This window comes from Haliaeetus albicilla, chromosome 7 (assembly GCF_947461875.1).
Source record: "Haliaeetus albicilla chromosome 7, bHalAlb1.1, whole genome shotgun sequence".
NCBI classification, from domain to species: domain Eukaryota; kingdom Metazoa; phylum Chordata; class Aves; order Accipitriformes; family Accipitridae; genus Haliaeetus; species Haliaeetus albicilla.
Genome location: NC_091489.1, coordinates 15,916,475 through 15,932,274, shown reverse-complemented (window position 1 = coordinate 15,932,274; position 15,800 = coordinate 15,916,475). Strand labels below are relative to the sequence as shown.

At 40.3% G+C, this 15,800-nt stretch overlaps 1 protein-coding gene across 4 annotated transcripts in view; it reads left to right on the top strand.

The window, feature by feature from the left end:
* The window catches only part of IPCEF1 (interaction protein for cytohesin exchange factors 1), an 88,174-nt gene that overhangs the window by 14,838 nt on the left and 57,536 nt on the right, over positions 1-15,800 (top strand). Inside the window, exon 1 of one of the 4 annotated variants that reach the window (XM_069787057.1) lies at positions 8,145-8,206. The exons of the other annotated variants lie outside the window; for them this stretch is intronic. The gene's annotated coding sequence lies outside the window, so the exon portion shown is untranslated. Of the gene's footprint in view, positions 1-8,144; positions 8,207-15,800 lie in introns of those variants that run through there. 4 annotated transcript variants of the gene reach the window in all.

Sequence of the window (15,800 nt, the reverse complement as noted above, 5' to 3'; positions counted from 1 at the left end):
ATGACACTGGGGAAAACATGTAGAGCTCTTTAGAGAGCTGAAATTGGAAGACCCGGTGGGTGGGTGTCCTGGCAAGCAGCAACTGCCCAGGGGGCTATGGAGAGCTCCTCAGAAGTTATGGTGCTCTTCTAAATTTCAAAGATCACTTGAACTCTTCAGCAAAGAACTGGTGCAGACTCCTGGAGAAAATGTGTGTGGCAAAGCAGGAATCTGTATCGCTGGCTTGTCTAATCACATCTTCTCTCTTGCCCTCCCACTTCCCTTTTCTAGTCTTTCTGTAACCATTCACCTTTGTTCCCCTTAATCTCTTTTTTTAAATAGACAAGGAATTCCTATGTAACAGGAACTGTTGGAACTAAAAATACAATACGTGAGCTTGAAGTCTTTGATGAAGTGCTGCTATGCCCAAAGCCTTGCAGGACGAGTTGTTTGGGTCTCAGCAGCTGTTTATAGCAGTGGAACAGCTCTGTAGGAGTAGCAGTGGGGTGGAGGAGCTCTGAGCCCTACTTGAAGTGTTGGAGAATGGCGTGTGGCACTGAGTCATGCGGGCTGTGGGGGTGGAGAGCAGCAGAAAGGCTCTTCGTTTGCTTCGTTTCCAATGGCTTGAACCTTGCTGTTTGCAGGGGTGCTTGCCCAAAGTCTGGTCAGTTCTGGTATAAAAGGAGAATGAATTTCTGCTCATGGTGTGATGAGCTTGAAAATCAGAGTTGATGATACCATAGATAACATTGTCTTTTTAATCAAGGAATATTTGGAAGGCTTTTCTGAGAGCTGGTTAAGCAATTACTCCCTTAATCCCACTGGCTTCTGCTTTGTCTTTCCTCAGCGTGTCTGCACGGCAAGTTTCAGTACCTTTGCACAAAATTGCTGCCATTAGCAAAGCAAAAGTGTTGGTAGAGGTGTCGCACAAGTTCTTAGGGTTTTGTTTCGTTTTGTTTAATGGGGGTACAATCTAGTCCTAACATTTTCACATTCCTCATCTATATAGTGGGCTTAACACTGAGGTGTCCGTCTTAAGGTGTTTGGAGATCTCCAGACTTAAGTCTTTAATGAGGTGAAGTGCCCTGTTGAGACACGTGTGAACCTAGAAGAAAAATTACTTGGTAAAAAAGGAACAGCAAGTCCCAATTACAATTCTTGAAGTCTAGTGCTTAGCTGCTAGCATAGGAGCTTATTCAAAATAGAGAGATTTTAACCGCTAGACCACAATGACTCAAACGTTTACTAAGATGTATCGCAAAATGCTTTTATTCCCTTCTCTCACTTTATTATGACTGACTGTTGACGATGAAAAATGCAAATAATCTGGGGGAGTGGAGGAAGGGTAAAAATCATAGCTGAGCAGAAAGAGTGACCGGAGAGCATCCTTCACCCTCCTCCTCCTGGTAGGTTCATTGGTCTGCTGGGGATGAATGCTGTTGGGGAGGAACAGGGAGAAAGAGGAAGTAGCAATCGCAGACACTTTGCAACCTCAGCAGAAAATACTGATGAGAAACAAGCACGTAGCTGAGATCAGTGCTTTTCTTGGTGAATGTGTCAACGTTGCTGCATGACCCCCTTTGCTCCCTGGAGGTGTGAGAACTCAGCAGTCAGGTTCCCTCAGCCCAAGGATGTACGAAAGGAAATAAGGTGGGAGGGAATTTGATTTGGGGAAATTCAGTTAATTCAAATGAATACGGATGATGTGCATATACCTAATGATAGTACCATTTGAAAAGCCATTATTTGCTAAATAGATGTGCAAACAAAAAGGCCATGATATGTCAGCTTTTTATTACCAATGTTTCAAAAATTGACCGTTTGCAAGTTAAAGGTTTCTGAAGGCTTTGCATTTCAGATGGCTGTATCATGACAGTATTTGAATTTAAATGCAGCTCATGTGACTCTAAAGTATGATTGAATTCAGTGTACTCTCAGTGACTTATATACAAAGTGATTAATGTTTATTGATGAATTCTTGACAAATTGTTGAATTTGATGACACAATTCAATGGCTGCATTGCCTTTTTATCCATTTATCTTACAGATGGAATGGGATATCCCTCTTTTGGGTTCTTTACAAGTAATTAGATGGGCTTGCCTCAGGAAGCTTAGAGCACAACTCTAGAGTTACTTGAAAAAAATTTAAGATATGTGAAAATAATGATTTTTTTTTCAAAGACTTTCAAACACTAAAATATTTTAATTTTCAGGAAATATGCTATTTTTTCTCCTTTTTTTAATTTTTGCTTTTGCAAAATGACCCTGTGTTTGGAATAGAAACGGTTGAGAAGGAATGCAAAAAGTATGTGTGTGTGTGTGTCATCGGTTTATTTTTCCTATTGAACTAATTTTTTTCTTCTCAAGTGCTACATCCAGCAACTCCCCTGTTTTTGTGAATAATTTTTTAAATATGAAATAGTTGTATAAATGTCTTACTCCTTTTTCTGCCTGTGGAAAAAAGAAAAGCTTTAAAAACTTTAAGTTTGGATGACTTGGCAGAACAGCTGGAATGAATGAATGAAGGAGAAGGATGTGTTGGCTTAATGAGAAAAAACTTCTAAAGGAGTGTATTTTTGAAGGTGTATAGTCTCAGTTGATTACAGTGATATTTTGTGGTTGGATTTTAGCATAGATTTTTATAAATGTGTGCAAGTACACAGGTTCTCCTAAACTTTTATTTGCATTCATATATATCCTGCTTTTTGAAAATATATGCATCTTTCTACTTCTGGGAAGACTTTTTAATATGTTTTGTGGATGATCTGCTAATCAGAGGTAGGTTTGGATCTAACAGGGAATGACAGGCTCATTGTACCACCCAGGCTGGAGGGGAGCTCAGGAGGTCTCAGTCCAACCTCCTGCTCATAGCAGGCTCAGCTGTGAGATCAGACTTAGCCCTGTTAGGGCTTTATCCTGTTGGGTCTTGAAAACCTCCAAGGACGGAGACTACACGACTTCTCTGGGTGACTGGTCCTACTGTCCTCATGGGGAAAGAGGTTTTCTTTACATCCAGTCTGAAGCTCTCCTGTTTCAACTTCTGCCTGTTAGGTCTCATCCTTCTGCCATGCATCACCAGGAAGAGCCCATCTCCATCATTTTGCTGACTCCCTTGTAGGTGGTGGAGGGCTGCTGTTAGATGGTCCCTGAAGCTGTCTTTTCTCCAAGCTGGAAATGTCCTAGTGCCTCAGCTTCTCCTCACAGGGCAAGTGCTCCAGTTCCAACCATCTTGGTGTCCCCTGCTGTTTGTCACCATCTTCCTATATTGGAGGGGTCCCAAACTGGATACAGTATTTAGATGTGGTTCAAACCAAGCAAAGGGGGATAATTATGTCCCTCGATCTCCTGGCTATGCTCCCATTAATATAGCTCAGGATGCTGCTGGCCTTCTTGCCACCACGCTCCCAGTGTATCTGGAACACCGAGTTTATGTCGCACAGTTAGTGAGGAAATTGTCCATGTGCATATTTACAATGGAAAACTGTTGCAGGCTCTATGGCAGGTCAATGCATTTTGAACATATGAAGCCACAACAAGCAGCAGTAGTGTTAGTGTGAGTGGAACTGCTGAAGGCTTTTTATCAGATGAAGGGAAAGCAGTAACATAAAGTTATGCAAGAAATTACTTTGAAGCAAAGAGTGGGATTTAGGATTCTGTACATATGTTAAACTCCTTGATTAGTATAGTGCTGCAATAAAACCAGTGCCTAATGTTTAACTTTGGCAACCGTTTGTTTTCAAGACATTTAAGCAATTTTCTGGTCATGTTAAAGATGTTCTGTTTTTCTTTTCTGATAATGCTGTCCTTATACAGATAGCTAATATACTGTCCTCCTGTGCAACAGTTAATCTGGGGAACTTCAAACACTTTAGAAGGATTAATTAGCAAATTTTCATAACATTCCTCCAATGTAGGTAATTACTGTGTACTGCCTTTAAAAGTGTGGAGCTAAAGCTGTGGAAGCGGTTGGTTCAAGGTCAAGTGGTAACTCAGTGCCAGAACTGGGGCTGGAGCCTCTGCTGCTCAAAGGCTGCCAGTCCAATGTCATCCATCAGCATTTTATTCTCAAAGTCTCACACTGGGATTCAGCCAAGTGGTAGAGGTAAATATACAGTTGATTTCCTCTCCTTTGATTTTGCACATAATGCTCCCACAAGGTTGACTTGATCTGAGGGAGAGAGAAATACAAAACTGAAGTGATGTGTATAAAACCCCACCGTTCTCTCAACACTGGGAGTGTTCAAGGGCTGGTTAGCGCTCTCAGTTGCAAATTCACTTCATTAAGTGAAACAAGCTAAAATAGAAAAGAAACCTCACAGAGGAAGCTGGAACATCTTTACTGCTTAGAAGGCAATCTTTATGGTAGTGGGAGCTGGTAGCTTTCAATCATGAATGTTAAGTGCCAGCAGCAACTGGTTTTCATGTAACAGATGGGTATGGCAAATATGAATCATATTGGTTGATAGAGACTCATCCCATCCCACCTGTGGTCTTTGCAGCCTGCGGCAGAAGTCGTGCAACCAATAGGGTTTGTTGGTAAGTGATATGTAATCTGCTTTTGGTGGCTTTCCCATACCCTTTGGTACATTCATCGGTTACTTAGTTGGCAAAGGAAGGCTCAGATGATACCTTACCTCCCTGTCTGGTAAGAAACAAACACAGAGCATTTTTGAATAAAAAAGACACAGTGTCTAATGGGATTCCATTGCAAAGAAGCTGCGAACTGGGTCACTTTTTTTCTGATTCCTGTGACAACTGCTGCTCAGTTCAAGGAGAAAATACAGGTGCTATGTCTTGAATTTTTAACCACATATGTGTTTTCCTCTGCGCAATGCCCAGATCCAATGGATTTGAAATCTGCTGTAGGAACACAATGGAAAAGTAGTTTAACTTGCCTGCTTTCACCAAGCCTTACTTTTCTCATCTCTGTGATCTGCCCTCATGTTGCTGGTACATATGATTTTGGTTATTCTGCTTCCACTATCCTTTGCTTACTCACAGGGAACTTGCCAGATAAATGGGAAATGAGAATGCCTAAATTTCTGTGGTGTGCCTCCCCGCCCCCAAGTTTTCTTGTGTCCTTGTAGCCATGTTAGCAAGCCGTCAAGGACTTGGAAGTCCCTTCAGAAATCTCTCTTCTGCTCCAGCCTCCTCCACTTCCCTGGATGGAAGCCTAGTGATTTCTACAGCCTGTATTTGCACGATTTTATGCCTCATTTTTTAACTCTCTGCATCACTCATCCTTCTGAAATTTTTATTGCTGTGATGTGCAGCATCTACCTCAAAAGTTAGTGAAGGTCTCTTACTCTTCGTCACTGCTGTGGTCATAAGAAGCTAGTTTAACTGAGAATAATTTTCTTATGCAGTGAAATTTGCCATGTATGTTTCAACCTAATGTTGAAATACATGGAAATTACCTCATTTACTGCTCTCTGCTCACAGTGAATCACTATGCCTTGTTTCACAGAGTAATATTTTAAATTCTGCACCAACTTCCACGCTCGGCTTACTGCAGCAGTGAGTTCCAAATACTGTGCTCAAACCCACTTCCTTCTGTCCATTTTGTTTATCATCTTTAATTGTTTGTTCCTTCCCCCTTTTTTATATAACTGAGAAAGAGTCGTGTTTTCCTTATATAAATTATAATTTTAAATATTTATGTTGAATCCCTTATCAGTTATGCCACACTACAAAGCATTGTTTGTATTAAAATCCATTTTCCCACAAGAGCTTTTTTCTCTGGCAGTTCATGATCATTCTTTTCACTCTTTACTATTTAGTCTTAGAGAATTCTTTCTATTGTTTGTTGGTGATGGTTATTTTACATAATATTCCACACAAAACTGCCACTGATTTAAGCAAAAGCATTCTTAAATCCATTACATTATTCATCATTCCCTTCCTCATTTGTCTGGATGTTTTGTTCTGTTTTTGGCCACAGCTGAACATTAAGCAGAAGCTGCCTTTGAACATGTTGTACACCTTCTCTTTTAAGTATTTTTTTTTTTTTCAGCAACAGAGCTATTAAGTTAATCAGTTGAGTATTTTCCACTTCAAACATTATTAATGGAAATTTAACAACAAAGGTGCATATACTTACCTTTGTCTTACTGTGTATCTTCAAATGATACATTGGAGAGAAGTCTTTACAGATATCACCTTAGATAGGGGTTGGAAAAGTGGGAAGTTACCCTGGTAAATGGGAGAGTAAAAAAAAAAAAAGAGAGAGAAAGGAATAGAAAATAAGTTTATTAGCATATTCTGAAGGATATACGAGTGCTTCCCAATGCTGATGCAAAATACCATATCTATGCAATGGGAATACCAGTCACTGAAGTGTGATGCATTGAGTTACATAGTCAATAACTAAAAAGCAAATTAAAAGTGGGAAAGTTTAAAAAAAACCCAAACCACAAAAACCAAAAAACCCCCCCAAAACCCAATAACACTGCCCCCCCCCCCCCCCCCCCCAAAAAAAAACAACCCCAAAAACCCAAAACACAAACAACGGTGTGCAGCCATAATGGAAACTTTCCTCAGATTCATCTCTTTGAGGGTGATGTCTGCCTTGGAAGCAGTTGAGGATGTGGCAGTTCTATTTAGCCTACAGTAGCACAAGCTCTAAGGTGGGTGGACTATGAGTGCATTGTACTGGCAAGTCCCACTCCCACAAAAGATTCATACCTGTAGCAAAATATCCTCTTCTGGGTGCACTGAGGTACTTAAAACAATGTATGTTACTCAGTGTGAACAAGGCTTTCATGTTACTCCCTGTAGACTGATGCGAGTTGTCCATTTTTTTATGTTCTTATGTTTCTGCCAAGACGACTAGAAAGCCCTATAATTATAACAACTGGCATTTGTGGCATCAGCAAGGCCCAAATTCTAGGTGTCCTACAGGTGGCACTGTAATTTCAGTGTCATGAATAGTTAAAGCATTCAGATCTCTGGATGTCTCCTTTACCTGCCTTTGGACCCTGGAATTTCCTTGCTGGAGCAGAGAGAGATCTGAGCAAACACAGGAGAATCCCTAGGCAGCAGCATCCCTCCATCCGGCTTTGAAGAAACTGGTCTGTAATATTCTAGTGAGTCAAAAAGGAAAAATTCACTTCAAAGCATGCAATGATCTACCTTATTTTCAGCAATGCCTATCACTTTGAAGAAGGATGAGATTTAACAGAGTGCATGCTCTGTCTTTTCTAGACTAATGTGATATGTGGAATAAGTAGACAGTTGTGTAGAGAGAGCAATGAAAATTAAAAAAATTGTTTAGATGTTTGTGCTATAGTTAGATGTTTATTGATTCTTGAAGTCTACATACCTGTGGCTGAAACTGTTGAATACACAAGACAGAAAAGTACCCAAAACTACAAGGTCCTGATTTTTTTTTTTCCCCAAACCTAGTAAAAATGTAGCTTACAGAAGCACCTGTCTCATATTTTTAATAGGGCTATTAATTTTGATTTGCCATTGCATCAGCTAGTCAAAAAGGAAAAATGGGAAATGAAGATTGCTGATTTGAAACTATTAGACCCATGTGCTCTTATGCAAACCTTACTGTCAGACCCATCCCTGCGTGGATGGCATTTTCTGGGACATACTTTGCAGGTGACCCAGAAAAAACAAACCGGTAGTGCTTCATGCCCCATCCTTCCTTTTGTCCCGAGGCCTCCCTGGCCTCAGTGTGGCTGGGCTTGGGCTGTCCTGAGCTCTCCCGTACCTCGGGGTGCAGAGTTGGACCCTGGAGGGCCCCCGGGAGACTGAGGCTGAAGGGGTGCTCTGGGGAATGGGTTAGCGACGGAGGTTGTGCTGAGGTTTGGATAGTGCGATTTGTTATGGGGTACCTATAATATGTTTTCTTCTGTCTCCCACAATGCACGCTGAGTCTCTTTCCAGAATTATTTGATAGCATGTTTTTTAAACCAATTTCCATTTGTGAAACAAACTAACAAACTAGTTATCTGGGAATACTTCTAATGTTTTAGTCCTGTCCCCTATCCCATTTCCACCTAGCTTGGTTCTAGTATTAGTTCTGGCAGGCATGGCTTTTAGCACTCGCTTTGATGCATGGCTTGTGGTTTTCATAGTCATGACTTGTAAAAGAGACACCAGTTTCCTCTTGGGCAATTTCAGCATTGCAACCAATTTCTGTAAGAGTTTCCTCTCTGCTTTGCGAGGTGTGGGAGTTGACAGGACAAGTGTGGCTGTTTGTCAGAATTCCTTGCTGGTAAGGTTGTGACTTATTTCTTTCCTCTTAAATGACAAACATTAGTTGTTTCTGTCTAATGACATCTACTTTCTTTCTTTTTTTTTTTTTTTTTTTTAAAAATACGGTTTTAGCTGATGAGAAACAAGGCTTACATTGTACCATAAAGGAAGTTCACACTGGCAAGTAATTGCCCTTTTTTTTAAGGGCTGTGTAAAAGATCTTATGCTTCCTTTTTTTTCCCCCCCCTCCTTTTTGTTTAAAAAAAATGCAAATGGTTTCCTTAAAAATATTGAAATAATTAGAAATAATGGGATTTCTGGAGTGAGGATAAGTGACAGCATGTATGTGAATGATTTCTATTTTGTACAGCTCTAATTCAGTTATGTTTTAAGATCCATCAAGGGACAGGGTGACAGTCTAGTCATGACTGTTTCATTTAAATGGAATATTTGTGAAGACAAGTGTGTAATATGGAAATGGAAGCAATTCCTTTATTAATTTTAGGTTCCTAGAGAAAAATGTGCAAATCTAGTACCATGCAAAGAGTATTTAAGTTGCAATATGGGGGTAGACTGTAATGTGCTATGGTGACAGCACTGAGCAGATTGATTTCTGGTTTTAATGTGAAAAGAATTCTAGAATACATTAATTTTAATGTTTGTCTCACAGACATGAAATTGTGTGAATAAAGACACAGCAAAAGTACTATGTGAACGGGCTTATGCTTATGGTGGACAAAAGGACAGCTGGAATTAAAATCTCCTGTCCTTTGCACTGAAACAGAAAACCCAAAACCCTGACTGCATCTCTGGACTGGAGTTTTCCTCAACAAAACATGCCTCTGGTGAAAGCTGAGGCTAACAGCTAGTTTAATCACTCACCTACTTGCTTCCAACAAGTCTTTTTTGGGGTGTAGGGTAATATCTTTTTTTTTTTTTTTTTTACTGGGCCCAATTGTATTAATTGGATTTCTTGGAAGGTTTATTATCCCTGCTCAGGAGCTGCAGTTCAGTTCAGCAGGATTCTCCTGTCTGCCAGTCCTGCCAACATTTAATGGTTTGTGACAATTCATAAAGGAGAGAGAAATTGTTTGCTAACTTCTCATGAGATGGCCTTTCTGTACCTTCCCCTGTGGTGAAATTTTTAACACTTTCTAGAGGCAAAAAGTGTCTCTCTAGGAAGGAGAGGCTCCCACCATGCCCTTCTCTTCGCGTTGGCTCTGGTGACCCAGCTGCAAGGACGTGATCAGGCGGAAGCCCCGTGGCATGGCGGAGGCTGCGTGTCTCGGGCCAGGGAGGTGAGGCTCTCTGCTTTCAAGCGCTGCATCGCTTTGCCTTCGCCTGGTTTGTGCCTCACCGCGGCCCCTGAGAGAGCGGGCTGCTCCTTGAAGCAGAGAGAGTGGGTCCTTGCACACTGCCGTTCCAACACCTGCTTTCCATTGGAAAGTCTTACTGGTTTCGTAAGTGGGAAAGGTGAAAGGGCACATTACAATGTATACTGTCTGCAAAAGCGTGCTTCATGACAGCATCTGTACCAGACCCAGGAAGAAACGGGGTGATGGAAAGCTCTGTTTTACTCTGTCAATGGCAAGAGCCATTAATGCCAGGCTGCTAATGTTCACATAAACTTTTTGTGCAAGCCGCTTCCTACTTGTCCCCATGCACTCTGGGAGACCTGATTTCTTGCGGGACTGTCCAGTGGCCAGAAAGCAGCGTTTGCATCTCACTTTGCATGTGTTTCCCTGAGTGGGTGCAGCAGCCGGGTGCTGCATGCTCAGCACAGCACGCTCTTCACCATTGTCTGCACAGTCCCTGCAAGGTGGCTGTGGAAGGCATGAAGCCAGCATGGGCTGAAGAGCTTCTACAGTTGTTAACATGCTCCTGTTTTGTCCTTGTTAATTCCAGATATTTCCCCTTGCCCCTCAAATCCATCCCTTCCACACTCCCACATGATCTAGCTGAATGAATAGTGACTTGGTTGTGGGTGAATAGGATAAGGACTGGTTTGGATAAAGATGCAGCTACAGACAATAGTATTGTGCACTCACTTGATTATACGGTACAGATGTGCAGCCTGCTGCTAATCAGCTTGCCATGTGGAGGTCCTAGCAGATTCTTAGTTGGTGCTGGATCCTGAGGTAAGAGCAGTAACCCAGAGAGAGGGCTGTGTAGCTAAATGACATGTTGAATAGTTTCACTATTTTGTGCATGGAACTACCTTCAAGGAATCCCTCAACCACCTGCTAACACACCTAGTACTATTTGTGAGCGAATGTAGCTAGTACTGCTTATGGGCCTGGAGAAAGTGTCCTGCCTGATGCACCACTTATTGCTAACGAAATCATGCTGAGTGTGGTTACACAATCACTAAACAGGGAGGTGGGCACTGAGGTAACGTTGTATGTGAAACTATACCTATTACCCCTTTCTGCATCTCAATTTCCCTCTCAGCTGAAGCAGAGCCATGTTTCTGTGAGGATTTTTCTGAAAAATAATAACATGCAGTTAAAGGCATAGCTCATCAAAGTGCTTATGTGTGTGCACTGTATTTATGCCTTAGTGATATACATTTCTAAAAATATTTCCCTTCTGCAGTCTCCTCTACCCTTTAATTGCTCACTTGTCTTTCCTATCATCAAGCTACAGGCTGGCTACCCTCCAGCATCTGCTGCTTTTGCTTTTGCCGTGGGGCCTCTCTGGCATAAGTCCTGTGACTAGACTGAATTCTTCTACCACGACAAGCATCTGTCCTTCTTTAGCTCTATCCCCTGCCTCTGACTTAGCTGAGTCACGCTTTCTCTGTGCATACACCTCCAGTTGTCCCCATGTTCTTGTCTCTTTCCTTTCCAAACTGGTCTTGCTGATCGCTTCCAAGGCGGGAGGGGGCGGAATCAACATAATGGCATGGCCTTGCCTACCTACTACTTATTTAACTGCTGCTTCTCCTGCAGATATGGCTTCCTCATCTGGGTAGAGCTTATCTTCCTTTGACTTCCTTACCTTGCTTTTCCCCAGAACCTCCTGTGGTCTTTCTCCCTTTTCTCAACTAGTATGTTTTTATTTCTTCTATTAAATACAATCAACCAACAACAACCTCTGTTCTCTGCCATCATTTTGTCCTCACACTTACCTTTGATTTTTATCTCAAAATCTCTTCTTAAAACTTCACTGTCCATGATTCTGTCTGCCACTGGTTCTCTACCTGTTTTCTCAGACATACTTACAAACTGCCTTTGAGAAGGTTCTGGTATACCCCAAAATGCTGTCTATGGTCTACTAAAAGATCCTATTCTCTTTTTATCCATTTTTCCTTTGTACCTTATGCCCGAGTAATTTTATTCACAAACATCAGCATGGCTTCTCCTCCTGTGAAGGGCAGATGTACTCTTATAAGAGAGTTCTCTTTTTTTTTTTTTTTTTAACCAGATGTAGAATTTGGCCTGTGTCTCTGATATGTCATGGCTCAGCCCTTAGTTGGATCCAGCATGATCAACTTCTGCCTTTCCAAAATCATCCTTGCTCATTACTGACAATGACATTACGGTCTAAGTGCCTTTTTCACTTCTCTATATCCTTATTTCCAAGCTATGTTTAAATTTTGCACACACTTTCAAATGTCTTCACTCTCCATACACAGAAATAAGCTGTCATCCAAGTTGTCTTTCCGTCATGTCACATTTACTGAAATCTCCTATTCTCTGGCCCTGACAAAGGTAATTTCACCATCTCATACCAGTTCAGAAACCCACTGCAAGGATAATTTTCTTGCTCTGCTTCTTTGTTGAATCTCCTAGCCTATTTATTTACACTTCTGGGCAGCATCAAACATACTGAGCCTTAACTCTCATTTTGAACTCCCTGGGTTCCCTCCCTTAGTTTTACAAACATTTGAAAGCACTAGATCTCATTATTTTTCAGAGCCACTTGCTACAGTACTAAGGCAAACCTTGACAATGTCAGTCCTCAGGCATACTGAGACCCAACATAAGATCCCGATGGCTGCTGTCTCACTCCTGATGACTGTTGTCTCACTGTGTCTTGGGCTCTGTCTGATTGCTGTCTACATCTTCCTGTTGTATCCTGTCTTAAACTGGAAGCTGCCAGGGGCAAAGTTACCTTCTCTTTTCTTCAATGTTCCTACCGTACCTCGCACATGGTCCATTATCGTGGAAATAAACATACTGAAATCCCTATTTCTAATACTTCAGAAAAGCTTCTTCAACAATATTTTGGGTGGTAATGCTGTAAATAATTTTACATAGTTTCCTGCTTTGTTACATTGTGAAGATGCTTTGTTATCCTTGTTTCTTCTTGCAAGGTCTTAGGAGAAATGCTCCTGTTCTTTGGTGCATCCAAGTCTATAAGGTTCTTCCTGGAAGACCTTCTGGATACAAGCACCATCAAAATAATTGTACCAGCTGAGTCATATTAATTGTGCTTATTTTCTCTTAATCTAAACCAAATGCAACTGCTAGGTAATTCAGTTTGGCTTAACTCTCGTTTGTAGTTAATATGTCTCAGCTGACACATAGTAACTTGCTTATGTGTCTGAACTTTCTGTAGCTCCCTAATACAGCCTTTAAACGATTTGTGTGGATCTCACAAAGTGCAAGGAGAATGGAGATGATGTCAAATAATCAGATTTTCTCAGAAAGCAACAGTGTGATGATGTTTGTAGTAAGTAGGAAGCAGCACTTCACAAATTTGTTGTTGAACATCTCTTCAGTTAAGAGCGAAATAGGGAATTGGGAGGGAAGGGAGGTGGAATGAGGAAACAGAAATAACAATAATTATTATTTATTATGAATATGATGATATATTAGCAATTTAGTGCACTGGAGGGGTTCTTTTCAGGTGTGATTTTTGTCTTGCGTCTCTATCTGGAGTCTTGTGGGTTGCACCTAAGTGCATTACCAGTACATTTAAAGCACTTTTCCTCCTGCTTAGATGAAGATTGAAGCTGTACTCTGAAGTACCACATAGTACGTGCCATTGCAGGGGTAAGCAAGATCTTCCAGCAGTTTTCTGTCTTCTGGATGCGTTGTCTGTGCCTGGCATAAACTGCCTTTCCAGTAAAGATGTGTTGTGGAGGTACAATCCTAGAAACACAGTGAATCACAGCAACTTAACCCCAGTCTTGGGTTCCTGCAACCACAGAAGAGACGTCTTGGTCTTGTATTGGTTAATTGCTGAGTCTGTAGGGCTTTCTCCAGTTCTTCCACTTTGATGATTTCTGATGGGATATACTTTCATGTGGTGGTTGTGTTCTAGCCTGTTTATTTCCTGATGGATACCTTTGGACAGCTTTAGAGACAGCTACTCAGCATGCTTAACTATTTTGCTCCTATTTTTGGGCCATAGTATTGCTTTATGCTATATCACATGATATTATATTTGGGTCCTATATTGCTGCCTGCAGATGTGCAGGGACATTGGGTGCTCAGTTAAAGTTCATATCTTTTCTCCACTGCTGCTTTCCCTTCTTTCACTTTTAATGAAGTGACACAGTAGGAACATATTCGTTGCACATGCAACACATTATGAAATGTGCTGAAAACTCGACTGATGTCCAGTTTGAACAGCTGTTCAACCTTCTGACCTGACTTAGAGTTCTGTGGAGTTTCAGCCTTGGCTACCTTGAATTCAACATTTCAGCATTCTTTTATCCTAATATTTGTGGTCAGCTCACTTTCTTATGCTAAGAATTGGGGCTTAAACTCTGGAGTGGCAGACATTTAAAAAAATATAACAACAATGTACACAAACATTTTGAGAGCGAGTCCTCTGAAGTAGTTTGATTTTCTTGTCTGGAGTAGCTTGGATTTTTTTCTTCCTCATTGATCTCAAGAAACCACAGACTGATGGTCAAAAGTCATGAGAAGTGGGTTTCTTGTGCCAACCTTCTTATGAATTTGGGTGCATTTTATATTATTGCTCAATTGTAAGTAGGTTATAAAACTGAAATTTAAGGACTGTAATAGAATTTGAAAAATAAATACTTTAAAATCAGGACATAATTAACTTTAGACGTGCTGTTGTGGCTTGATTCCACTTTATTTTTGTCATCCTATAGGTTTCAACAAAAGGAAAGAGTAATGAAAAAGAAGAATTAATATTGTGAAAAAATACAACTTAAAAATTTTTATTTTTGTCTAAATAGTCATTTAGTTGTTAAACTGTTTATCTAATTTGTGGTTTTAGATAAAAACAATTACTTTTTTTTTTTACAGTAAAGAAAGCAAGACTTTTCCTTCAAAGCTTTACATTTTTTAACGAAGATTGTTCTATTTTCTGTTTTAAAATATCTGGGGAGAACAAATTTTATTTTTTTTTTTTTTAAATGAAGACGTTGTTTTCTCTGAGATTCTCTGTGGAAGAGAAGTACAAAGTAGAACTAATGATAGCTTGAAGATGAGAAATCTTCTGTGGTCATGATTATGGCGTTAACTTCTTAGCCTAATAAAACTCACATTAGTTGGTGGGATTTAAGATTGTCATATTGCCATGTTACAGTCTTTTAAGCATGAAGTTTATCTTGTTCACATTTAGACTTTCTTCAAGGTGTTTCTTATTACTGAAAAAATGAGGGTGGAATGGACGGTAGCAGCTATTGCCCTGAAAGATGAAGTGCTTACTGGTATTGAGTAGGATTTTTGCATTCAGATGTTCACTTCAGAGCTCTGTGTGCTCACTGAGGTGTTTCTGGTCATGCCCGCATGTCTAAAAAGCACCATCACCTGTCATGAGGTAGTAATTCAGTTGTGTTCTGCCAGTGATGTGCCTAGAGGAGTTGTATCCAAATTTTTTAATGATCTTTCAATCTTTCTAATCTTTTCCATGACTTTAACAAGACAGGAGTATTACAACCTTGTTGTGCTTGACAATGCTTGCAAAACAGGTGTGCTAATTTATAATATCTGGTCAGAAGGCATGAGAAGCTATCTAGCTGCCAACAGAAACAGGATACGTCGTGGCACTTACTTGAGTAAAGCCCGAGAGGCCAGCTAGGAAGACAAATACACCATTCCTTCCCATGTTTGAAAAAGTGCATGTTGAAAGTTGTGTCATCAAGTGAGCTGATTTAAAACTGAGACAATTTAAATTATGGTTGTTTCAAATCCTTATGTTAGCCTCAGACTCTTAACTGGTATAAATTATAACTCTGCTGCAATGGGAAATAGCAAGAGTGGGGTTGCTGTTCTTCAAGCGTTTACTTCTCATTAATTATTTGTACTACCATGGGGGGTTTTGTTGCCAAATTTTTTGGTGCCAAAATGGCACATGGCATGAGAGGGAAAACTGAAGCAGCAATTTAAAATAATTTATTTAAAGAGGATCATAAAAGTAAGAGTAACTATTGAGGCTGCAATTACTGTGAGCTATACATTGCTGTTAAATATTTGATAATACTAATTTTATTTCGTTTTTATTAGTATTTTTTATCACTGTGAAGTCTGAAAGTTATTTTGTCTATTTGCTTTTCTTTAGTAAAACTTGAAAGATATTTGTATAAGAATTGGGTTAAAAAATGGAGGTACTCTATACTGGGATATACTCATCTAAATATAAAAGGACATAAACAGCTTGGGACTGGTTTAGAAGAAAAACAGAGG